Source organism: Pithys albifrons, chromosome 4, assembly GCF_047495875.1.
Source record: "Pithys albifrons albifrons isolate INPA30051 chromosome 4, PitAlb_v1, whole genome shotgun sequence".
Lineage (NCBI taxonomy): Eukaryota > Metazoa > Chordata > Aves > Passeriformes > Thamnophilidae > Pithys > Pithys albifrons.
The window spans coordinates 1,176,208-1,201,641 of record NC_092461.1 but is presented as its reverse complement, the minus strand read 5'-3'; the positions used below and the strand labels follow the sequence as shown (position 1 = coordinate 1,201,641).

Below are 25,434 nucleotides of genomic sequence, written 5' to 3'. Positions count from 1 at the left end.
GGGCCGGGCCGGGCCGTGCCCCGCCGGTGTCTCCGCTCTCCCCCGAGCCGCCGGTGACGTCTGGCACACGTGCGCCGAGGCCGCGGCTGTGACTGGGAGCCGGGGCGGGCGGGGAGGGGGACGCCGCTTCCTCCTCCTCCTCCTCCTCCTCCTCCTCCCTCTGGCCTGGGACAGCCCGACCGCCGGCCGGCCGCCCCCGGCCCCGCCGCGCTCCGAAATGCCCCTGCAGCAGGTCAGTCCCTCGTGGCGCGGCGCCGAGCACCGACCCTCTGCTCCCCCCCTGCCACCATTCACGCGCCCCCTCCTTAAAATTTATGCGCCCCCCCACCCCCCCCGCCACAAAAAAAAATAATTAAAATTCCGCCTCCCCCACTCGTGGGGTTTCCTTTGTCCTCGCTGGGTCCGCGTGGGCTCCGCAGAGGGCGCGGGGCGGGGGCGCAGGGGGGGCTCACCTGACTCCCCTCCATCCTGCCCGACCCCCGCCCCGCGGTGTGGCATCCCCGGACCCCTTCCCACCTCCGCCCCGGGGCGCCCCTGCCAGGGCAAAAGCGGGCTCAGCACCCCTTCCCCACGCCCCGCCATCCTCCTTTCTCTGCTCTGTATCCAGTGATGGTCCAGGTATGGGATGGTGCTGTAATTCTGGAATACTTCTGGAAGAGCTTTGGGAGCAGCAGGGAGGAGGACAGGAGCTGCCTCTCGCATGGCTTTTTGCAGGTGTTGGTTGCAAGTTTCAAGACTCATCAGTGCCATCCAAAGCTTTTTTATTATTGTTATTATTATTTTGTTTTAAAACAAGCGTCTTTGCGGTAAAAGGAAATCGATTTTTGTTTTTGTTTTGATTCTCTTGGTCTTCAGCGTGTCCTAATGGCACTCAGTGTCAAGCAGGTTGCTCCAGGCCACTTTTGGCTGTCCTGTGGGAAGGTTTGATTCCTAGAAGGTGGTGGGGAGGGAATTCAAAGAGGAGCGTGTGTTACACGAGGAGTCTGGGGGAATGATTGTACAGGCTTTTTTGGCTTTGTGGGAGGGATGTTGATGTCACCAGAGCTCCTAAAATTTCTCATTAATGGGTGCTACAAGACCTTCGTGTATGGTTTTAGGGTTTTTATTTATTATTATTATTATTTAATGTACATATTGTTCGCCTCTGTGATGGGAGGAACTTCTAGCCATAAAAACCTAGGAAGGCTTCTCTTCACCTTAAAGATTTGGAAGCAGGAGGGACATTTTGGGCTCTGCCTGCAAAAAAGTCCTCATGCAAGTTGTTTGTGGTACACCCTCAGCCCCTGGATTAACTTGGGGGAGGAAGAGAGTGGTCAGGCCAGCAGTATCTCCAGCCTGTGGATGGCACCCTCCCAGGGTGACAAGCCATCCATGCCACACTCCAGGAAAGGGGCTGTGTGTCCTGCTGTGCCATCACAGCCGTGCTCATGTGGGTGCCCCCCTTGGAGCTGTGCTGCTTTGCTGCAGGCCCATCTTTTAGGGGGTCAGGATGAAGCACCTGGTGCCCTGCCTGGTCTTGCTGCTCCATGAATTGCATGGCAAGGAGATGATGCAGCCCTTTCACAGTTCCCCAGCTCCCAGCCAGTTTTCCTCAAAACTTGTGGAGGATTTTCTGGGGCTGGGAGAGGAGGGTGTTTTCTCCTTGGTTCCTTAGAGAGCATCTTTGAGAAACTGATATTGGGGACCTGTGAGAGAAGCAAGAAAACACTGGGTAGTTGAGGCAGTGAGCTCAGGTGAGTGGCACCAATGTAAATTTAGCTCTTGATGGGTTGAGTTGCAAACAGTGGATGGGTCTGAGACCCTCAGCTGGAAACAAGGCCCTGCTATGCAAAAGATGGTAGGGATAAGTCTAAAATTTGGCCAGCACACCTGCATTGGTTAGGGTTGTGAAAATACTGTAGCCTTGCAGATGTAACTGCACTGTCAACCCACCCATTGCTTCCAAATATAAACTGGTATGACTGGAAAAGAGTCAGTACAGCAGTAGAGTTTAGGTTGTTCAGAGAGGTGTTTGAATATATGAGCAAATGAAAGGTTCTTTGGCCAAAGTAAGCTGCTCCCCCCTGGCAGTGTGCTAGTTATTTTTATTGTGATTGTATGGGTAACCCTGCTGGAAAAGCCTTGAAACGTGGCCTAGTCCATAACAACAGGCATCTCCATCCCCACAGAGGAGAGTGTGCACACTCCTCCATCTCCCAAGCATGTGTTCCATGCTGTCCCAGGCCTCTTCCTGGCTCTGCTGCTGCCTGTGGTGGCCAGCTGAGGTTGCTAACCATGCTCCTGAGCCCTGCTGAGCTCCAGGAGGCTCTGCCCCAGCCTGCCCACCTTCTCAACTCAAGGAACTTTTCCTGTGGAGTTCATAGAAAGTGTCACCGTGTGACTCTGAACCTCTGCCATGGCTTAAACACGAGGGGTAGTGAAGAATTAACCCTTGCAAAACAACCATCAGCTTGTGCTCCTGGGGAAAACCTCAGCATCTGGAGATGGGTCAGTGATGCTGCAAGGGCCAGGTGGTCCTGTGTCCTCCCCTGCACCCTCCTACAGGATGGTGCCTCTCCCCTTCTGGACTCTGGGGCTTCCCAGAATGGCAAATTAACCCTGACCTGAATAAATAAAGGTTTTCTGCTGGGCAAGCAGGTTGAACCAGCTAATGGCAGGGCTGGGAAGTGCCAGGGACCATCAAGGGAAAGTGGTGGCCTCAAATACAGCACAGGAGCCGTGACATTGGGCTGGTTTGGTGCCAGTGAGTTTGTGACTCAACTTGGATCCCCATGAAAACTCAGGAGAAATGAATGTTTGGGGAGGTCCCCCGAAGGCATCCTGGCTTGGTTTGAGAAAGTCACCACCATTTGCAAATCCCAGTGCTGAAAAATGGGGCTGCTGTAAAAGCAAGCTGCTCAAAATGTTCCTCATTCAACTAGTGGAGAATTTCTTACTGTCTTTGGGTTATAAAGATAAGCCTTTAAGAAGAGGGCCATTTTCTTAGCCATGAGAAAATGCTTAAATGGAGACACCACCCACATGGTAAGTCCTTTTTAAAAGGGGCTAAATCCTCTTAACAACAATATCTTTAGAGAACTCCTGTGGCCTTTAGATGACATGAGCTGTGGAGAGGCTGGGTCGGCATTCTTCAGAAGGGGGCAGGAGGATTTACATTTCCAAACTCAATGCTCAGTACCTCTCTCATTTTTCTGCTGGTTTACAAAGCACCTCTTCCTTCCTCCCTTCTCAGCAAGTCACAGCTGGAAAAAGGCAGAAAAATGGGGTAACCCCCAGTTCTTCTGCTGGTGTTATTTATGGAAAGGAGCAAGCCAGATAGGACACAAATAATGAACAAGGATTTAAGATACTGGAGAGGAATTTATAAGTTGCATAAAGGAAGTGGGCAGTGAACTGAGGAGCTTTTCTTTGTTTTCCATGAATAAAAAGGTTTGTGTGTGAAGACACAGGTGTTCTCAGACCCGTTTTCATATTTCTTTTCCTGATAGTTTCTGTTACTAGAAATAAATGCCAGCATGAGCCTGGGACCTTTGGTTTTTGAGTAGCATTTAAGGAAGTTGCTTTTGTTTAAATACATCTCTTCCAGCAACAGGCTGCTCCTGAACCCAAGGAGGTGCCACACTGTCCTTTGGCACAGCTGTCTGGGGAGAATTCAAAGAATCCTGATTGCCCCAGCCATGCCAAGACACATCTTGTGGAAATTGGGCATCCTAATAAAACTGTAGAGGAGTAGCCTGTGGCTTCCTGGTAGTTATCCTTGCACAGAGTGCAGCTGTGCTGGTGTGGCTCCATCTGCACCAGAACTGCTGAGTATGGCAGCCCTGTGATGATAAGGGCTTTTGGCAGGGCTCCCTGAGCAGCTGAGGCACTCCAGGGCTTTCCTGCTCCTGGGGGTAGGCTTGGCTTCTCCCTCCCCATCTCCTCTGTGCCATCTCCTCTGCTCTGCCTGTGGCCAGGCTGTGTTCTCCCCCTGCTGCTGTGCTTGGGGAGCATCTGGGTTGGGTTTGTGCTGCTCCAACAAGGTGAAATAGCTGGCTCTGAGCATTGGGTCTGTTGTGCATCTTGGGCCCGGGATGAGGTGAGTGAGGTGAAGGAAGGAGAAGGAGCTGCCAGTGCAGGGGTGTTGAGATGCTAAATGGGCTCACCAGGCCTCCATTTGCTGATACTGCTCTTACCTGTTCTCAATGTGAGTGTTTTCCTCATGCCATCAGCCTCTGCTTGTCAAAAAGCTGCACAGGGGTCACTCTATGGCCAGTTGATTCTCTCGAGGCTGCTTCACCTGCTTGAGCAGTTAAAGGCATTTTCTTTCCCCTCGTTTTATCCCAGGTATGTTGGTGCTGCTCTGTTAATTTTTACAGGGTGCTCATCTGTGAGTCTGGGCAAGCATTTAAAAGGAAAACAAACTTGGGAACAGCTGTATTTTGCAAGATGAAGGGTTCTCCCACCACTTCTGTGACTGTGGCAAAGGTTTGAGGAAGGAACACGAGAAGGGGGCTTGCACAGGACAGCCCTTGCTTCAAGAGAGCATCCTCTTGGTCAGGGGCTACCATGTGTTTTATAGCTCCCAGTGATCTTTGTGTAGTCCCTGTTTCAACCCAGCTCTAAGAACAACAGGTTCTATCCATGATTTGGCTATTTTGTATGAAAGGAAAAAGATATTTTCTTTGTTTCTGCCTTTTTTCCCCTCCATTCTGAACTTGTTCTCTGCAGTGTTCTTGGGTCGTCCTAGATATTGTGGTAGGGAAAAATGATTTTCTGATACGTTTCCCTGCAATCTGTGATAAATTATCTTCTGTCCTCAGATGTCTTCTCCAAGCTGATGAGCACTAGACCATTTCATTCCTCCCAAAATGAAAGCCATTAATGTTAAAATAAAGGTGCCCTTTTATAAAGGAACCACAGGGGTGTGAAAACAAGCAAGTCTGAGTTGTGAAACTTTTGGGGACTGACAGCAGACCCTCTTTGCAGGACTAGCAGGAGCCAGAGACCCTTTGAGACCCAGTTTGTTTCATGAGATCTTCACTTGGCCCTGGGCAGAGGGATGGGAGGTGCAGAACAAAGGATTTGAGGGCTCATGACTGCTGTGGGAATGGTTCTTTGGAGCCTGTCCTGTGCAGGGCAGGAGGTCTGGTGTGGCTGTGGGAGGGAAATTCAGCCCATCCCTCCTGTCTGGAGCACCATGGAGGGAGATTGGGGGATGCAAAACAGGGATGTGAGGTGGTCTTGGTGGCTTCAGGTGTGACACCTTCCAGGCTTCACTTCCAAAGGTGTGTGTGGGCTGATGGCCATGGCTCTGGTGTTGGTGGGGAGGGCAAGAGGATGCCCAGGCTTTGGTCTTGGCTTGTGGAGGATGGGTTGGAGACTGGCTTAAACTTGGGTGGGTTTTTGCACCAGTGGTGATAACATGGATCCAGCCCTGCCCAGTGTGGGGCTTCAGCAGATGGAAAGCTCTTTGAGTCACTAAATCTCCAGGTTTTATAGTCTCTGGAAATAATCTCATTTACAGCTGGCAGCATTGAGTAGTGTGTATGTATGGTGGTAACTCTCATCCTTACAAATGACTAAGTTGGACTTCAGGCTTTTGTTTTGGCTGGCAGAGTTAATCACTTCCTGCATTATTTTTCCAGAGCAGGACTGTGTGTGTAGTTCTGGGGGGAAGAAATGCCCCTAATTTTCCCGGGGGGCAGTGCTGTGCAGGGGGAGGAAGGGTGCCCATGTCTCTGGGATGGATGGAGGTGCTGCTGGGGAGGTCTTTGCACTCTGTTTCAATTTCAGTTCTGTTTGAAGACAGGCTTGGCAAAATTGCCCAATTTATCACATCTTTAAAAAGGAACTATTTCACTTCTGGTTTCCCCAAGTAAGCTGGTCCAAACCCACCTCTGGAAGTGCTGTGCCTGGCTTGGGTGTCTCCTGGAGGTCTGTGCTGCCTGCTGGACCTCATGGCATTCGTGGAGTCCTTAATGCCTTGTGGGCTCGGTGTGAACTGTGGTAAATATTTCCATCTGCAAGCCCTGTGAAGTGAGAAGGCAGGAACTTGCCTGGGTGTTGATTAAACCAGAGCATATTGCAAATGGCCTCTGTTGTGCAGTAGGAGTGGACTCCTTCCTGCATTTTCACCTGCCTTTTGTACCTACATGAATCCACAGCAAATGTCTTGGTGGCTGTTTGCAAACTGAACTTGCCCAAGGTCAGTGATGTGTCATGAGCCTCCTGTGTCCTGAGCAGTTGTTGACCTGCCCTGCTGCAGTGTGAGAACCACCATGGTGGCTCTGCCACCACTGCATGTGCCCTGCAGCTCTCAGGATTGCTGTGCCAAAGGTCTCTTGCCTTGGACTAAGCTGGGAGTGGGAAGTGGAGCCCTGAGGATGACCTTTCCAGAACCAGCTGCATCATCCTGTGAGTGTGCTAATGAGGTGGGCAGGTATGGCTTTTCTTTATTCCTGTCAAAAAATAAAACCTGTGCCCCATTTCACTGCTTGGTTGGAGTAGGAGACTTAATTTGATGACCTGCAGCTGCTTTCAGGATTTCATCCAACTTGGGCTGAATCCAGGCCCAGAACTGTCCACTCCCTGAAGGTGGTGGCATATTCAGACCCTTCATTCAAGGGTCTAGGACCTGATTTTTAGCAAGGTATTGGGTGTTTCCTGCAATGCACAGTTGTGGTACTGCAGATGTTGGATCCTTGGGATCTTGAGCTTTATATAAGCGAGTTAAAAGCAGAGCTTGCTATTATTTTAGTTTCAATTTCTATGTCCTTATAACAGAATTTTACACTCTCATCACATAGACATTGGATTCCCCATCCCTGGAGGTTTTTAACCTGAGCTTGGCCGTGGCACTGAGTGCCATGATCTGGTAAAGGGACTGGAGTTGGACCAAGGGTTGGACTTGATGATCTGGGAGGTCTTTTCCAACTCAATCCATTCTATGATTCTCTTGCAAGCCACTAATTGTTTTGCAAAGATCTAATGAAGACTTGTAGAAAACATCTAAGCAACTATTTCTGGTAAAAATAAATTATATTGGGCAACTGAATAACAGAAATATTTGCTTAGCCTTGGCTGCTTCAACTCCAGCATTCCTGCCCCAAGTTATGGTATGCATGTGCTGGTTATGTATGCATAGATTCTAAAAGTAATTTTCATTAATGAACTTCTTGAAAGACTTTCTCCTCTTTACCATGCTCTTCTGGTTTTGGATTTTTGCTTGTTGTACAGCTGTTGGTTCAAAGGTTGTTGCATAACTTTGTGCTAGAAAGGGGGGCAGGGGAAGAAACTCATTGGCAAACTTCCTTCCTTGTTAATTAAGGTGACATTAAGAGTCTCTGGTTTAGAACTCAATGGTGCACACCCTGCAGTGCAAGAGAGCAATTCTTATATATCACATCAGGCTCTGTGGTGCACTCTACCAGTTCACTCTGAATAAAATTCTGTCTTAATTTGGGTTCTACCCATTAGTTACAAAACCTTACTAAAATTGGAGAGCAGCAACAGATCTGTTTTCTTGCAAGCCACTGAATGTGCACTGTAGGATTTCATGGTTTTTACACATTTTAAAGTACTGATGTAATTTTAGAGTGAAACACTTCTCCACACAGTGAGTGTACTATGCTGTCTATTAAACTTAGCTTTCAAATTTGCCTTTCAAATGTTGTTCAGGACCCAACTGGCATGTAGACTTGTCACATCCCTCCTGGATGGGTTGGACCAAGGGTTGGACTTGATGATCTCGGAGGTCTTTTCCAACCCAATTGATTCTATGATTCTGTGATTCCCAGACTCCCATTTATGAGGTATCATCTGGCAAATTCCAGGTCTGGAAGGAAGAATGTAACCTCTTGGTCCAGTAATTATTTTGGTGCAATTTATGTTAACAACAGGCTTCTGACTTTTTGGATGCTACCACAGGATAAGCAGATAAGTGTGTAAAAAGGACAAAATGATGCACAGCAAGGGTTTCATCTTGTACCACAGGTGGAATGGTGCTTTGTGTGTACCAGGTTGTCTGCCATGGCTAAGGCTGGATCTCAGGAAAAGGTTCTTCCCCCAGAGGGTGGTGGGCACTGACCAGGCTCCCCAGGGCAGTGGGCACAGCCCTGAGGCTGACAGAGCTCAAGAAGATTTTGGACAATGCTCTCAGGCACAGGGTGTGACTCTTGGGGATGGTCCTGTGCAGGGCCAGGAATTGTTCTTGATGATCCTGTGGATTTGTTCCAACTCAGGGGATTGTATGATTCTTCAGGAGCAATGGTTCAAAACTAAGAGAATGTGGATGTAAAAGAGATAAAAGGGTTTTGCAGCAGGGATGGTGAGACCCTGGAACAGGTTGCTCAGAGAGGTGGTAGATGCCCGTTCCTGGAGACACTCAAGGGCAAGTTGGGGCTCTGAACAACCTGATCTAGTTGAAGATGTCCCTGCTCATGCAGGGGGACTGGATGACCTTTGAAGCTCTCTTTCAGCCCAAACTATTCCCTGATTCTGCTGGAAAATACATGCCCTGAGGAGCAGATCTGAGGGGTTTGCTGCGTTCTCTGAGTGCTTCTCTAATGTAAACTGGGTTTTCCATCACCTTCTGCTTGGGTGTTTGTAACATCTGCTGTTTTTCAAGCTGTTTTTCCAACCAGGAACGCTAGAAATGGAATTATGATGTCTCGAGTGCTGCTAGTAACCTAATAGTGCCTTCAGAACTCGTTTTCTTGTGCTGCTAATTCTGGAATTGGATGGCAATTACCATGGATGTGTTCTGGTGCTATTTGTGTTTTTAGGCAGCGTTGGTGCCACACATTGACAGGCAGTTTTTTGTCCCCATACAGTAAGCGAGTTCACACTTTGTCTGCTGTCTCGGGAATGGATGTTGGGTGCAGCTCTCACAGAAGGCTTTTGTGTGCCCATATCTGAGGGCTGTCTTGTTGGAGCTTTTATCAAGGCTCTTGCAATGGGGCCATTCTCCTGCTGGTGGAACGCAGAGATACTGGCAGAAATTTTTATACTAATGCCTGGCAAGCAGCGTGTGCTGGTGCAGAGAGACAGTGCTGGGGTGGTACAGGAATAATTCCCGGGGTGGCAGCTGTGGCGTGGCTGGGAGTTATCAGTGCCTGCAGGCTGGGCATGGGGTGGGAAGGGAGCCCCACTCGGGGCAGACGGACGGTGCTGATCGCGGCTATCGCGACCACGAGGGATCCCGGCCGGCGGCTCGGCGGAATAAAGTTCCCCTTCTCATGGTAGGAGTTTTACTGAGTGGCTCCAAGTCACCCAGATCCACATTGCTGGGTGATATTTCTGCCCCTTGTACTTTTTTCAGTGGTTTTTTTTCCAGCTGTGTGTTATCTAAAGCCAAAAGCGTGTCCTGGAGTTACGTAAAGCTGCGAGTTGGGGAGGGGGAGCTGAACCTTCACAACCTGCTGTAGTACTCTCAAACACAGACCTCTTAACCTGCTAGGAAAGACAACTTACTGCTTGAGGTGGGTGCAGGGAGGGCTTTAAAAATGACAATAGCATTTCCACCAGTTTCTTTGTCTCAACAGTGAGTTTCCTCTGTTTTCCCCTCAGGAATTAGAAAAAGCTCTTTTTTTTTTCTTTTTTTTTTTGTAAAATACGTTGTCCTGAAAGCATAAGCAAGTTGCTCATTTTCATTCTCTGGTTCTTAATCATGAGAGCTGCCTGGATGATTTTTGCCATCTCAAATTAGCAGTTTATTTATAACATTGGTATTCCTGTTCTGTCGTGCTGAGCTGAGAATTGTTCTCTCGAAAACCGACACTGCGAAGATGACACGAAAGAACATGAGAAAAATTGCACATGGGAGGGAAAAACTCAGGTGGCTTTTGGTATGACTGATTCATGCTTTCTATAAAATCTCTCTAATCTCCTTTCTGATTTCTATTGCTCGTCACGTTTTTGTTGCTTGGCCTTATTTTTGCTTAATTAAAAAATAAAAATGCAGACCGTTGCCTTTTGGCATCCTCATTACCCTTTTGTTCCTGCTGGCAAACTTGTCTGTGATCATCTTCCACACAGTGCCACCAGCTGCCTTCTTCCATGGCAGGCAGGGGAGTGAGGAAGAACTTCAGAGCCCCTGTGGGAAGGCTCTGCCAGATCTGAGATCAGCTCAGTTGGTTAAAACTTGGTTGTAACAATGCCAAGGTCATGGGTTCGATCCCCTGTGTGGGCCATTGACTGAAGAGTTGGACTTGATGATCCTTGTGGGTCCCTTCCAGCTCAGAATAGTCTGGGATTCTGTGATCTGGGGGTTGGAGCATCCTTCCTGGGGAGTGGTCAGCTCCTGGTCAGTTCCTGGGTTCTGCTCAGCTGCTCTGCAGGAAGACAGGGCAGCATTCAAGGTCCAGACCATGCAACAGGGGCTGTCCTGTGCATGGAGGAGGAAGGGGCAAGATGTAAACACACCCCATCACTTCCTGTGCTTGGAGCCATGTGCTTTGTGGGTGTGCATGAGAAGGATGGCAAAGAAAGGTGCAGGATCAATATTGAGGCTTCCAGTGTTGTCTGGCTGTGGCCTGTTTTGTGGAGATGCTCTCCATGTTGCTGCTGGCCATGGGGTGCTGAAGTCCCTCCCTGTTCTTGGTGTGGTGCATCGTGCTGGGCTGGGTATGTGGGAAGTGAAGGCAGCAGCAGCAAACAGGTTGTGTGCTCTTGGCTACATGTTGATCTTGGGTACCCCTTCTGTGGGCAGAAGTAAGTCAGTAGTTAGAAAGCATTTTTTGTTGTGCTTGTTTGGTTTTTTTAGGGGGACAGAAACCCCTTTTGCTGTGAAAGGAAATGTGTGGGGGATTCCAGAGCCTGATCTATTTCATTTGAAAACAAAAAAACAACCCAGAGAAAAGAACACCAGGCAAATGTGCCTTATTCAGAGCCATATGTTCAGGGTACTATCCTTGGTGTGGTTTATTTGCTTCAGAATTAGGAAAGGGTTGCTAGGAAAAGTAAGATGCATCCACTCCTTTCACCTTAAAGAACTTTACAAGTGTGATTACAATCTTTGTTCTTTCTCCCTCTTTCCTCATCCTAGAGAATAAACATTTCAGCAATAAGTCAGAGCAAGCAAAACTGTGATTGTTCTCATCTGCAATGCAGAGAGTGAGATGGACTCTTTTCTTTGACTCCTTTCTTTAAGGCCAAAGTCAGATCTTTCTGTCTTGAAGTGAATCAAGAGTTGTCAAATCATTAAGTTTTCAGTTAAAAAAAAAATAGCAGAATTTTGGCCTTTCTCCTTCCCCTTCAGTTTTGTGTAGTTTTGGGGTTTTTTGGGCTACCCTTTAGCTCTTTTAATGGCCTCAATGCCATTTAGAAAACATTTCCTTGCTTTCTCCAAGGTGGGGAAGCAGCACAGCTTGCACCAGGCAGGGTATCTGCTCTAAGCACTTGGTTTGGAGTGGAGCAATGTGGCTTTCCCAGCTGCTTGAAGAGCTCTGTTGCCTCAGCTTGTGAACAGCAGTCCCCAAACTCTGCTCAACCAACAGTGAAGAAGGGAGGAACATCCTTCAGACCTTGCAGGGAGAAAACTCCAGGCATCTGTGAGGTGCTCTAGTGTATCTAGCTAAAAATATCAGATACTTGAGTTGACTTGTTGGATGGCAGTGGAAAAAGCCAACATTGGTCTGATGGGAAGGCACAGGGTGTGCTTTTCTCTGAGGAAGAAACTGGAGTGTGGCGTGGGAGGTGTGTTGGTCTGAGATGGGTGTACAGGTCAGTAGGTACTTGCAGATGGGGAGATCTTCATGCCTGTGTCACCACAGCTCCCCCTGTGTGCCTGCACCTTATACATGTAAAACCAGAACTTTTGATAGTAATATTGATCAGGACCATGACCAGTTGCTTTCTTGTTCTTGTGTTTAACTGCACAGGGGAGAGACACTTCAGCTTTCAGTTTCCTATTGCTTTTAGAGCTGGAACTCTGAATTTCTTAGATCTTCTTTGACCACCATCACATGGTTATGGTGTTCTGATTGGGTTTTTCTCTTGAGCAAAATGGCCCAAACCCAGCCTGCTCCACTCTGTCCATTGTGCAATGAGCTGATCCTTTTAAAAGACAGACTTAGGAGTTTCTGTTGTTGTCAGGAGCTACACTTACCAGCAGATGCTTGGAGTACCCATATGTTTATGGAGATAGTGCCATCCTCAGACTTGATTGCTGAGGGAACAAGCTGCTAATCCTGCCAGGGGATCAGGCAGAGGGATGGCAGAGATTGGACTGTCAGTCCCCATGATGGGAACTTCACATTGCCAAGGAACTGCTGAAGGCTTTGCATTGCCTGGACAAAAAGACACACACCAGTTTCAACAAAGTGAGTTTTGTTTTTGTTTAGGTTCAGTATGAAGATCTTTAAAGGTAGGCTGGGTGGTTCAGGTAAAGAAGCTTTCTAGACTTGCAATAGGAAAGTTTTTCACCTTAAGGAGAGAAGGTGGCAGTTTGAACACATGCCAGTTGCCTTTCCAGAGCTGTGATGCATCTGAACCACAGTGGAAATCTGGAACCTTAACAACTCTGCTTATAGGAAGTTTGACTCCCTGCATTTAACCGCAAATGTGGTCAGTCTTGGGAGCAGCAATAACAGAGGGGAAGAAAGGTGGTAGTGTTTGATTAGCTTTGTACTCCTTGTTTCCTGCAGAGCCTGTGCTGGACACAACTCCAGCTGTGAGACCAGAGTGATAATATTGCTGACTGATTCCAGGTTCTGCCTTGTTACACTTTGAAGATACTCCTTTTGGGGTGGATAGAACAAGACTTGCCTTCAGCATGTTAAATTCAGGAGTCACAGGCTGTTGTTCAGCACTTGTGCTGCTTGGTAAACTGTTTGGTATTTCTGAAAATCATAACAAAGCAGAGGATTAAATGCCTTGTCCAAGTCCTTCAGGTGGCCACTGGCTTCACGTGGGGATTGAAATGCAAAGCAATTCAGTCATGGTGGATTTCTGCAGGAGGTGAGGGAGCTACAGAGTCTTCTCATTACTCCTCACCATCATGCCCTGCACCAACATGTTGGATTCATTCAGTTCAGCAGCACAGGAATGACTGTTTGTCTCTGAAATATCCTCCTGCTTCCTATCTGCATGTTCTTGGAAATTAAATGTAATCCTCTCACAGTCAGAGTAGCTTGAACTGCCTGATGGTGTAGGAAGGAAAATATGAATTGGGAACCAGGTCTGTGCTACTAAAAGCCCTTCCCACAATGGAGAGGATTTCCTGGAACCATCCTGGGAGACACTTTGGGGATGTGGTTTCACAGTCAGCTTACAATGATCCAAGTTGGTGCTGCCACAAATAGGGTGGGTCAGGCTGCCCTTCCTCCCTCCCTGCTTTGGCACCTGCCCTGGTGCCTCCCTGGCTGCCCAGGCTGGGGACCAGTTCCAGCTGGGGGCCAACACTGGGTGAGGGATGGGACCCCTCTCTCCCCATCCATGGGACACCTCTGTTGGTGCCCAGCAGATCAGGAGCCTGGCTCTGTGTGTGTGCCCTCAGCACCTCCTGCAAGAGCCTGGCTCTGTGTGTGTGCCCTCAGCACCTCCTGCAAGAGCCTGGCTCTGTGTGTGTGCCCTCAGCACCTCCTGCAAGAGCCTGGCTCTGTGTGTGCCCTCAGCACCTCCTGCAAGAGCCTGGCTGTGTGTGTGCCCTCAGCACCTCCTGCAAGAGCCTGGCTCTGTGTGTGCCCTCAGCACCTCCTGCAAGAGCCTGGCTGTGTGTGTGCCCTCAGCACCTCCTGCCAGCCCATGGGTGTGTGTAAGGAAAACCCAACAGGGGCTGTGCAAAGAAACAGGCAGCTTTTGTGCTGGCACTCACTGCTTGGGTTCCCGAGGATGTGAAACTGCCACAGCCCTGCCAGCCATGCCCAGGGGCTGCAGGGAGCTCTGCCCATCTCCTGCTTCCAGCTTGGGAAGGCTTGGGCACAGGTGAGCAGGTTAGAGAGGTCATGGTGGAGTAAGTATGGCTGAAACATTCTCATTTCACAGAGGAAACCCATTGATGCCTAAACTGAGAAGTTGTGTTCTCTCAGAGCTGTTTGTTCTGCTCCCAGTGCCCGCCTGGGGGCTCCCAGTGCCCGCCTGGGGGCTCCCAGTGCCCGCCTGGAGGCTCCCAGTGCCCGCCTGAGGCTCCCAGGCTACATGTAATTTAATTACAGTCTGATGGTTGGCACTGAAATAGGTGAAGATATAAATGTAACTTGTGCCTGGAAGTTCTGTGAGCTGTGAGCCTGCAATACTGTTGGCCTTGTCCCCAGTCACTGCTGTCAGGAACACCTGAGGAAAGGCTGGCTGTGCTGCTTTGGCTGGTACAGTCACTCTGAGCAGGGCTTGAGTGAGACTGATTGTTAACAGAGGAAAGTAGAGGAGTTGTGGTCTTGCAGGAGAGGTCACAGAATCCCTGGAGACTGCAATTGCAACCATAGCCAAGGGTCTTACCTTGCATGGCTTGCAGAGGTGGGAAGGCTCCTGAGGCTCAGGTGGGGAATGAATGCCACTCCTATGCAAAGTTTGTCAAGGGAGGGTGAGTTTTGTGGCTGCACTCACAGCAAAGTCACCTTTCTGCTCCTCAGGTGGGGAGGTGAAGCAGTGGGAGCACCCAGGGCCCTGTTTATTCCCTGTTCCTGCAGAGTTCTGCCTTTGGGACCCAAATTCGTGGCTGAGTTTCAGCTTTGGCTGCAAAGGAGGTGTGTGGTTGTGGTTGTAAGGAAACCTCTGCACACAAACTCAACTAGTGCATAACTAACTAGCTCTGGAGACAGCCTGTAACTAACAGGGCTGCAAAGGAAGAGTTATCACTTGGATCTGTTGCCTAATTTCAAGCATAACTCATCTCTCAGTCCTTACACACACTGCCCACTGCCAGCAGCCTCAGCTCTCCCCTCAGCACTGCCCAAATTTCCATCTTCCTCCCCACACTTTCTTTAGCACCGTTGTGCATTCAGACACTTGCAGGACAGTAACACTCCAAAGCTGTGCAGCATTCCTGTTTATTTTGGAAGTCCATGTTTCACACAAGGAGCACTGTAACTCTGCCATATTTACTTTCTTGTGTTTAATTCAGTGAAATGTATTGACCTGAAGTGGGCACAGAATTTCCAGCTGGTGATGGGAACAGCAGGACCAAGTTAGCAGAGAGTGCACAGGGGCCAGTGCAGAGTGTGGGAGGGAGGAGGGAGTGAGTGACTCTCTGCTATGAAAGGGTAGGAATTATGGATGTCAAGGCAAGACAACAGAGTTTTGCCTTCTCTTGAGTGTTATACCTCCAAGACAAACCCATGACTGGCAAAGCAGGTTTCTCCCAAGACCATCTTTGCTTTAGCTTGGATAAGAACCTGGGGGTTGGTCTCTTCTCTCAGGCAACCAGCACTGGGACAAGAGGGCACAGGCTCAAGCTCTGCCAGGGGAGGTTTAGGTTGGATATCAGAAAGAAATTCTTTACAGAGAGAGTGGTCAGGCATTGGAATGGGCTGCCCAGAGAGTGGGTGGATTCCCCATCCCTGGAGGTGTTTAAGATGAGACAGGATGTGGCACTGAGTGCCGTGATCTGGTGATCACAGTGGGGTTGGATCAAGGATTGGACTTGGTGATCTCAGAGGTCTCTTCCAACCCAACTGATTCTGTAATTTTATGATTCTCAGATAATGAAATGTAGTTGAGCCTTCTTGGGTAATCTCAGTTTTACAGTTTGGTTATAGTTTGGAATTAAGGTTGGAGGGGGAAAAAATCAGTGTAGAAAATGAGGATTTTTTGAAGAATTTATCACACTTCAGGATTTGTAGCCATCTGGCAAGCTTAGAGGTTTGTGGGGGTTCCCATGGCTCACCTTTCCCCCAACTGCTGAGGGAATAAGGTTGTCCTCCTTCCTACCCATGTACTGTTTAGAAAGGCCATCATACACTGGCTATTTTTGATCCTATTCCTTTCCATAATTATATGTAGCTTTTATAAATCTGTCTGGATGGGAAGCTCCTGTGTACTCTGGAAGGGCTTATTTGATCTAAATTTAAGGATGTCTCATGTCCAGTTGTGAAACTTGCTATTTTAGTTCCCCCTACCTACAGCTTTTACTGAAACAAGAGGAAAAAGGATGAAAAGACTGAAAAGTGTGTGTGTGAGAGGAGGGAAAGATGACTCATAAGTGGGGCTGCATTTGAAAATGAAAAGGATCAAGGTGTGTGCTGGTCATAAAAGAGAAAGTTACAGTTTCTGTGAAGAAGACACAATTAAACCATGTGGTCATTTGTCTTCTGAACAGATTAAGGTACATTTGTGGAAGAATCCATGGACCCAAATTGAGTAGATACATTTCTTCTCTCTTCAGAGTTATTTAAAGAAAGGAATTTTTAGTGCAGCCTTTAATAGGTGGTATTTTAGTGCTGGATTCCACTGGAAGACTTTTCCAGGCTTCTGGAAAATCCCATTTGGCTGTCCATTGCCAATGGGATAGTTCTAATAACTGCATGGTTGTACAGCAAAGCAGGTAGCAAAAAGGAAAAGAGGGGAAGGCAGCAGTGCCATAGGCCAAATGGACTTTCTCTGAACTTTGGGCTGCAGTGAATTGAAATTAAAGGTCATGAATGGACATGTGAGTTTCTGCTTTCAATGTAGGTCTTGTCTCTTTTGCCTCTCTGCTGATGTTCTGCTCTTCCAGTCTCATTCCAGCACCCATAAAAATGCCTGAGCACTTGGGATGGCCAACAATCTTGAAATAACCCTTTCTGTAGGATTTAAGTCGTGTGCATTATGAGTTGTGCATCCAGCACTGCAGGGGGTGCTTGTGGGGCTTCCAAAAGTGTTTACCAGCAGTGAATCCAACTGGCAGCTCTTCCCAGCACCACCTTTCTTTTCCTGCCTTTCAACCAGAAGCTAAAAGGTAGCCAAGATTCAGCTCTCTGACACGTGAGTGAGGCTGATGGGAAATATGTTTATCTTGGTGAAGCATCTTGATAAAAAAAAGTAGCTGCCAATATGGCATTGGATTAAAAACTGGCAGGAAAAGGGTCCTTTTGATTGATTGCAGTGAGTATTTGCACTAATCCCAATCCCATGGAGTGATTTCCTCATTGTTGTAGAAGTGAACAGAAAGGAGATGAGGTTAAATAGGGCAGCAACAGTTGTTGGAGGTTAATGGAAATGCCCTTCAGTGCAACTTAATTAAGCAATGTTTTGCTAAAAAATGAATATTAAGGGATGACTAGAGTGGTATACAAGAGTATAGAATTTGGTGGGGTGTTTGATACAGCTGATGATTCTGGTGTTAAAAGACTTCCTAAATTGTTGAACTTGAGCACATTAAGGACTTAGTACTGAAAGCTGAACCAATGCAAACTCCGAGTGGAAATTAGATTTATATTTTTTTAAGTGAGGGGAAATAATCATGAGTTGATACCTTCAAGTTTTGCCACAATGAATGTTTTGCTCTAATTTGTCTGCAGTTATGGGTCTGTAATTTCAGCTTGAGGTCAGCAAGTTCATCTACTGCTCCTTGGGGAGAGCAACTGTGTTTATGGTCCCTCCTGACAGGTGATTGTTCATTTAACTTTCATAACAGGATTCTAAAATTATATTCTTATCCTTGGCTACAGTGGCACAGCAACAGGTCTGTGATGTGTAGGAGGTCATATTGCAAAGTTGGATTCTTTTCTCTGATCCAAGGGCAGGTTAGAAAGAAAGTGAATTCACTGCAGTTTAAAATTGGAGACTTAAAGGTAGTTTCAAGTTTTCTGAAGTCGTCTCAAGGTATTTCATTTAGGGAATACAGAGGGAACAAGGCAAAGTGGAATGGACAGACTGTGTCTGGTGTGGGTCAGTTTTCATACAGATTCAAGTCCTTGCTTGACTCTCTGACCTGAGATTTTCTCCTTTAACAGAGACATAAGGGGTAACTTATTGAAAACACACTACACAACCTGAGAAAGAACAGGAACTTTAACTTCTTTTCCCCCCCAAATCTTTTCCCTGGGATGACACATCTGGTTTGGATGTTGTCTTGTAAATTGGGCCATCACATCAATGTTTACAATGCCTCGTGTATCTCATGGCAGAATCTCCCCAAATGTGAAAAAGAAAATTATTTAATCTACCAACACTCATTCACTTTTCTTATGAACTGCTGCCTTCTTGTCTTGTTTTCATTCCCTCTCTGTCAATGAGAAGTAAAACTTGCTATTTGAAGGAGGGAATTGATGGTCCTTTTGCCACAGTGCCAGGTGGTTCTGCTCCTTGGCGTGGCTGATGGAGGGATCAAACCCTGCTGGGGAGAAGGTGCAGCACAGCAGGAGCTCAGGGGGCTGGTTTTCCTCTGTCACATTGCACAGCATTCAAACCTTGAAGAACTCAGCTGTGTTTGTGCCATTTCAGCTGCTGCCAAAGTGCCCTGGGCAGTGAGCACATGCAGCAGGTGCCTACCCTGGTGTGGGCAGGGAGGAAACCATCAGTTCCTGGAGTTTAGGTGAAAATGGAGTTCAAGGAACGTGCTGTGAAGAATTCTGATGGCAGGACCAGCTCCAGAGCTTGGCTGGAGGAGCCTCTCAGCCACAACTGGGATCTCCAGGTCCCTGCTGTCTGTGAGTCTCTTCTCTTTTATCTTTCTGTGACTTTCTGCTGCTCTGGAGCCTCCTCTCCAGGAATAGTCACTTTTGGGTATGTAAACCATGTTTCCTATTTCTTGGTCACTTGTTGTTTATTTTTGTTCCTCTGGGGTTTGGTATGTGGAGGAGGTTATTGTGTTCACTTCTTCAAAGTTCCTTAAGAATTTTTGTTATGGGATACTGATAATTTAATTTTCAAAACTCTGCTTAATTAACTTGCAAATGATAAATTGATCTCCTGTGCAAAATCAGCATTATAGTTACTTATAGGTGCAGAAATAATTCAGCATGGTTAGTCTGAAAAATGTTGAGTCTGCCTTAAAGTGAAATAACAGTTTAGATGATATGCTCAACTACACTGAACTAAATGCTTAGCACACCCTGTGTTATTTCTCACCATCTGACACTCTAAATGCACATCATTGCATCTCATCTGGGTCTTCTGGATGTTTTTTGTCAACTTTCTCAATGACCTTTGGAAACCAGATAATATTTTTATCACCCTAAATGGATTCAAAGTCCATTTATTACTTTTGGGTCATCCAGCTCTATGTTTTTACAGTTGCATGGAAGTAGGTCAAGAAAATACTTCAAAATAAAAGGTTTTGCTACTTCAGATCTGACTTATAACATTATTTACATGTAATTAATTGCATTAATTGAAAAAGTGGTTAGATATAAGGGCATTGTACCTCAGGCAGTGAATTAAACATATACAGAGTCATGATTGGTGTTGACTTTGGGGGGATGTGAATCCCAACACTAATGCTCATGTGCACCTGAACATTTCAAACTTGCCACCTTCTGCTTCGTGGCTCTGCTGCAGTTTCTGACGTGTCTCAGGCCCATCCCTTCTGTCACTCATTTTTGACAGGATGTACAAGTTAATTGGGTCCCTGGGAGTCACCTCTCAGTGAAGTGCTGCAGTCCCTTGGCCCTGCCCTGGTATAACTTTGTGTTTTGTGAGGAGAACAGGAAGGTTTGGGGTGCCAGAGTGGGAATCCTCAAATGCCAGACCTGTCAGACAGGAGCATTTGCCCTCCAGAAGCTTCACTGGTGTAACTCTGCAGACATCATTGTGTCTTGTGGGTGTCCTGTATCCCAGGAAACAAAGCTCAGGATGCTGTGGCTTGGGCTGGGAATTCAGTGAGCAAACTTTGTGGAGCAAGCCCAGTCCTGCATCACTGCAGAGCACTGAGAGCCCTGGTGGCTTTGCAAGTGCTCCTCCTCCTCCTCACTGCTCAGTTGGTGTGGATCCAGTCTCATTAGCTGTGTCTTCCTAGAGGTTTGGTCTGGAAGTGAGAAATAACACTTCTGATTCCTGTATTAATGTATATGCCCAGTATGCTGCTACTGTAATTTTTAACCTATTTCTCTAATACTCCATGGCATTTACTGGAATTTCCTGCAAGGAAGTTCACCCTATTCTCTTCTCCAGCTCTGTGTCCTTCCTCCCCCAGTCCCAGCCTTGTTTGTTTACTGGACAATTTGGCAGACAACACACACTGGTTGGAAGTTTTTCTTTCTGAGTACCTCTGCTAATTTCTACACGTGGAGTGGAAACCATTCAGTGGAATTAATCCAATCACAATCTTATTCAGAAGTTAATGACTTTTTTTAAAAGAGTCCTTTAAAAAACAGTCCCTAAATATGAGAGTCCAAATGATCTCTAGAATATATTCTGAGACTGACTGCTTTGTGATGGTTTTATTCTGGGATCCACCTTAAAATGTCACAAAAGATTTATTGCCCTTGGGCCAATTCAATTTTAACCTTGCTAGTCAGGAGGTTGAAAGTCTCCTGAAGGACTGAAACACACAATGGGAGTTTAAACTATCACTTTATTATTTGGCTTACTTTGATCTTGATGGGTAATTAAAAAGTGGACCTGTGTTGGTGTAATTGTGGCATGTTAGAGAGAGAGTGCTCAGGGATTGGAATGGGCTGCCCAGAGAGGGGGTGGATTCCCCATCCCTGGAGGTTTTTCAGCTGAGCTTGGCCGTGGCACTGAGTGCCATGATCTGGTAAAGGGACTGGAGTTGGACCAAGGGTTGGACTTGATGATCTTGGAGGTCTTTTCTAACCCAATCCATTCTGTGATATCAATGCAATACAAAGAAATGGCTCTGAGAAGTCTCTTATGTGGCTGCTCTGCCATCACATCCTGTCCCCTCTGTTGGTGTCCCACCTGGTGCCATCAGTTTGGAAGTTCAGCATCAGACCTGCTTTGTGACAGTCTTGTTTCCTTTGAGGGATGTCTGTGGTGAGCAATGACTGGTGTGGAGCTCAGCTGACACCCCCAAGCTCTGCTCTGGCAGCAGCTTTGCTGGAGAGGTGTTGGGTGAGTGGCTGTGACATCAGCCCATGGCACCAGACTGGCACTGGAGCCTGCTGGTGGCAGCTCTGGCCTTACCACCACTGCCCTGGCCAGGCTTCCCAGTCTGATGACCCTGAGATCAGCTCAGTTGGTTAAAACTTGGTTGTAATAATGCCAAGGTCATGGGTTCAATCCCCTGTGTGGACCATTGACTTAAGAGTTGGACTCGATGATCCTTGTGGGTCCCTTCCAACTCAGGATAGTCTGGGATTCTGTAAAACTGTCCTGCTGCATCCAGACACCCCAAAAATACCTGTGGTCAGGATGCTGGTTGGTCTGTCTGTGCTTCTGCGTGCAAGTCTTTGCTGCTTGTTGTATTTTCTGGAAGTTTTGTCTCCACCTCAACCAGGCAGGTGCAGCTCAGCATCCCTTGGGATGAGGGTTGGATGGGGCTGTTTCAGGAGTGCCCAGAGACACGTGCTCCTCACCCAGGGCAGTTTAGCAGTTGATATGAAAACTGGGTGCAGTTTCCTGAAAGTAACTCTTCACATTTCAACATGAAGTGGTGACTGGGGCTTTCAGCCTTACTGCAGTGCCAAGTCACTGCTACCAGTAAGAAGTGATTGTTTCATATTTGGTGGAAAAAATTGCAATAAAAAAGATCTCAGATGATTCATTTCCTATGCAGCATAGGTGTAATTCTCTTGGTTTGAGGCCAGAAAAGTGGCTTGTGCTTTGGTTTATTTCTTGCACAACCGTTGCAATGCCCTTCCTCTTTCAGTGCAAGGAAAACACAAAGTGCTGCACCAGAGGGGGAGAACAAGATAAGCTGCAGGTTTTGAGAGCACAAGTCCTACAGGCTGATCCCATGGCATTGGAGTGGCTCCATGAGCAGAACATGGAACAGCATCACACAGGGCTGTCCACACACCTGGGTGTCAGAATTGTGTTAGTGGTGATGACTGAGATGCTCTGACCTTCTGGCAGGTCAGGTCACAGGAGACATCAGGCCATTAGTACATCAGGATTATAATCCTCCTTCAGCACAAATGACCTGCTGGGAGGCTCTGGTGGCACTTGAGTTGCTTTTTCCTGCATGTTCAACCTGAGAAGGGAAAGCCCTCACTGGTTCCTCTGGGTCAGGTCCTGCAGTCTGTGATTCAAACAAGAGTTTGCTGCTGGAACTTGGCACCCACATTTTAACTCTTTGGAGCTAAATTTAAGTCTCAGGGTTTGATCTGTAAGTGCATACATTTCATGATTGCCTTGGCACTTGTGACACTGCTGAGGGAGCCATGAAAATGGAAAATCCATAGAAATGGGATGGTTTCATTAGGCCTGGAAAGAAACTTCCCCAGAGCAACACTAAGAGCCTTCAGCCCTCAGTGGCAGATGCCCAGTGGGAGGGACTGCAGGTGGTCAGAATGGCATTTCATTTGATAATTGTGAGGTGCCTCTTAGGAAATTATGAACCCAAATACAAAAGAGATTTTCTTTTAATGTTTATCTCCATTAAAACCAAGCAATTGGACTGTAGCTGAATTAATAATTTCAACGTAAGAGCTCGAGAAGAACTTCCCTCAGTCAGAGCTATCAGGTGATAGTTTGGGAAACAGAAATTGCTGTAAGAGAAAGGATTTTTTTGTCCTTTTTAATACAGTTGCTGTGTAGAAAATCTGAGGGGTTTGTGTTGGAGTAGGTTGATCAGGAGGATTTCTGTAAGCTGTGTTTTCATTTGCTTTAAAATGATTCTTTAAATTTTCCTTTAGATACAAGTTGCTTGTCACTCAACTGATAATCCTGATGAATAAGTGGCTTTTATTTCAGACTCCTTTTCTGCCTTGTGTTGGTTTTACAATGCATTCAATTTTCAAGGCACTATTTTTATGTGTCTTTTTATATTCTTTTACCTCAGTCTAATGAATGGGCTGTGTGGAAAACTGAATTTTGAGGTCATATTTCATTAAACTGCCATTCCTGGTCTTGTTCCCCTGTATGGGAATGCCTGCTTGTGTCAGAGAAATAATATTTTTGGGAAGAATTGAGAGGATTTTTAGAACCCTTCTTTTAAGGACATACTGAGTTTATCTTCTTTTACATACAAGTAGTTTAAATCCCATCTATTTCTTTATCTTTCTATTCTTAAAGAAAGTGTTTGTTCATCTGAGTATGTTCTAAATGCACAGCCTGAGTCACCTCATTCAGTGCAGCCATTTCCTGAATATTTCTGTGCATTCACCCCAAGGTGTCTTTGCTTCTTCTCTTGCATTCCTCCCTCATCAAGTTCAAGTTTAATTTCCCCTTTAAATTCCCCTCTTTTCTTTCTTCTCTGGAGCTTTCTGGAGTTCAGCCTCCAGAACCTCAACTTTGAAATTGCATTTTGAAGCGACTGCTTAATGTGGAAGATGTGGGACAAGCCTGTGGAAAGTGTGTGTGGATTGGGAAAGCACCAGTGCTGTGGCTTCCCTGCTGCAGTCCAGGTTTATGTGTGTTCCCTGGAAGGTTTGCATCCCCTCCCCAGCAATATCAGCACTGCTGTGGCACACAGAGAAGTGCCATTTTATCTGCCCCTGGCAATGGTGGGATCTCTGGGGGCTGTGCCAGGCTTAGTCATCCTCCCTTGCTTAACTTGCCCATCTCAGCCACAGCTGAGCCTCGAGATACATTTCTCTGACTTGCTGCTCAATTCACCCTCAGCTGTCATTGAATATAAACAGTTTATTCTTGCCATGCTTTGTCATTTCCAGTCTTCCTATTTTTCCTGCCCAGTCAGCCCTGAACTGAAGTTTCTTTTCAACTCTTCATCCCATCTTTGTTTGGAATAAGTTACTTTATCTTCTGTTCCCATCTCAGCAGGCTTTGTCCCAGGGTCCTTTTGCTCTGGTTCTGAGTTCAACTTTGTCCTTTTGTATTTAAATCAGACTCCTGCTCCCCCAGTATCCCTGGAATTGCTGCTGGGGGATCCAGATCTTGGATGTTTCTGTGGCCGGGGTGGCACCTCCAAGGAGATGGGATGTGCAGAGCCTGGGAAGACCCAAGAGCTGTGACACCACTTGGAAATGGAATTTGGCTCTTCCTGTTTGTGGTGAAGATGCTCTGACTGAAATGGAATTTTGCTCTTCATGTTTGTGGTGAAGATGCTCTGACTGAAATGGAATTTTGCTCTTCATGTTTGTGGTGAAGATGCTCTGACTGAAATGGAATTTGGCTCTTCATGTTTGTGATGAAGGTGCTCTGACTGAAATGGAATTTTGCTCTTCATGTTTGTGATGAAGATGCTCTGACTGCACTTTTCCAAGTGTTCTTAAATTCAGGGTTTGGAGGTGATAGAATGTGTCCAACTTGGATCATCCTTCTCTCAAGTTTTACATGCTTGCTGAAGCCTGTTGGGAGCAGGAATATTTGAGACAAAGGCTTTTCAGAAGGTAGCACAGGTAATGTGATTTTTCTTAGGTGTGTCTCTTGTGAGCAGTGCAACCAACTTGTGTGCAGTGGCACAGCTGAGAGACACATCCAGCAGGAATAATTATAGTTATAGTTAATTTTAGTTATAGTTTCATATAGTTTATATATAATTATAGTTTCAAAGTTATTCTCCATTATTTTATCACTGGAAAGAATTAGAGGATATTTCACTGCTTCTTCCCTCAAACTTAAAAATACAATTCTTGCAGAAGGTGAGGCTTTGGTTGGACGTGATGGAATCTTCAAAAGCTGCTGCTGTTTGCTCACCACAGAGGGCTCTGCTGTCCTAAAACCCCCTGTGCTGGCTGCTGCCTAATGCTTAGCACTGTCTCTTCCAAAGTAATCCTCTGACTTTTGGGGTTTTTTTTCCTTTTCACCTTTTCTACCCCTTTTTTCAATTAATGAAAAGTACCTTTGCCCCTTTTCTACTCCTCTGGAGCATCCCTGCCTCCAACATCCTCTTCAAAGTTAATCCCTGAGATTTTTAGTGCTCTGCACTGATCAGTGGATCGAGCTGTATTTGTGTCTATACCAGGGATTGCCCTGTATTGGAACAGAAACTTGAGTTAAAACATTAATGGCACAATTATTACATATTGACCAAGGGCTTGGGAAGGTGTCTGGTTCAGCACGAGGTGCTTCTCCTGTTACTTTTCTATCCCTTGCTGGATGTACCAGTTTGTGACTTTACCTGCCTGATTGCCCTGTGTGTTTTGTGATCCTCTCCCAGCCCTCTGAGGAGTCAGAGTCCCATTTCCTGCACTCAGGTTTGATGGCACTGAGAAGTTCTCTCAGTCTCTCCTTGGCATTGGGATGTTTTGTCCTGGCATCCTTTGGCTTGTTACCTCTTGGCAGGTCCCACGTGCTGTGTCAGATTGTGCATGCTGTGATTGACCCAACAACCCAATAAACACAAATTGTACTAATTTGTACAAGTAGTTCAATATTATTTACATAATAATACAATAATTGCTACAGTGCTCTGGCAGAAATGAGTTATGCAAGATATTTCTTTTAAAGGTTCACTGATTGTGCTGATTTTCCTAAGCACAGATGTTGAGATTCCCAAAGGGAAGCCTGATG

General features: G+C 46.7%; 1 protein-coding gene across 2 annotated transcripts in view; it reads left to right on the top strand.

Moving 5' to 3' along the window:
• Positions 1-25,434, top strand: part of E2F3 (E2F transcription factor 3) — a 37,484-nt gene that overhangs the window by 631 nt on the left and 11,419 nt on the right. The window lies entirely within an intron of this gene.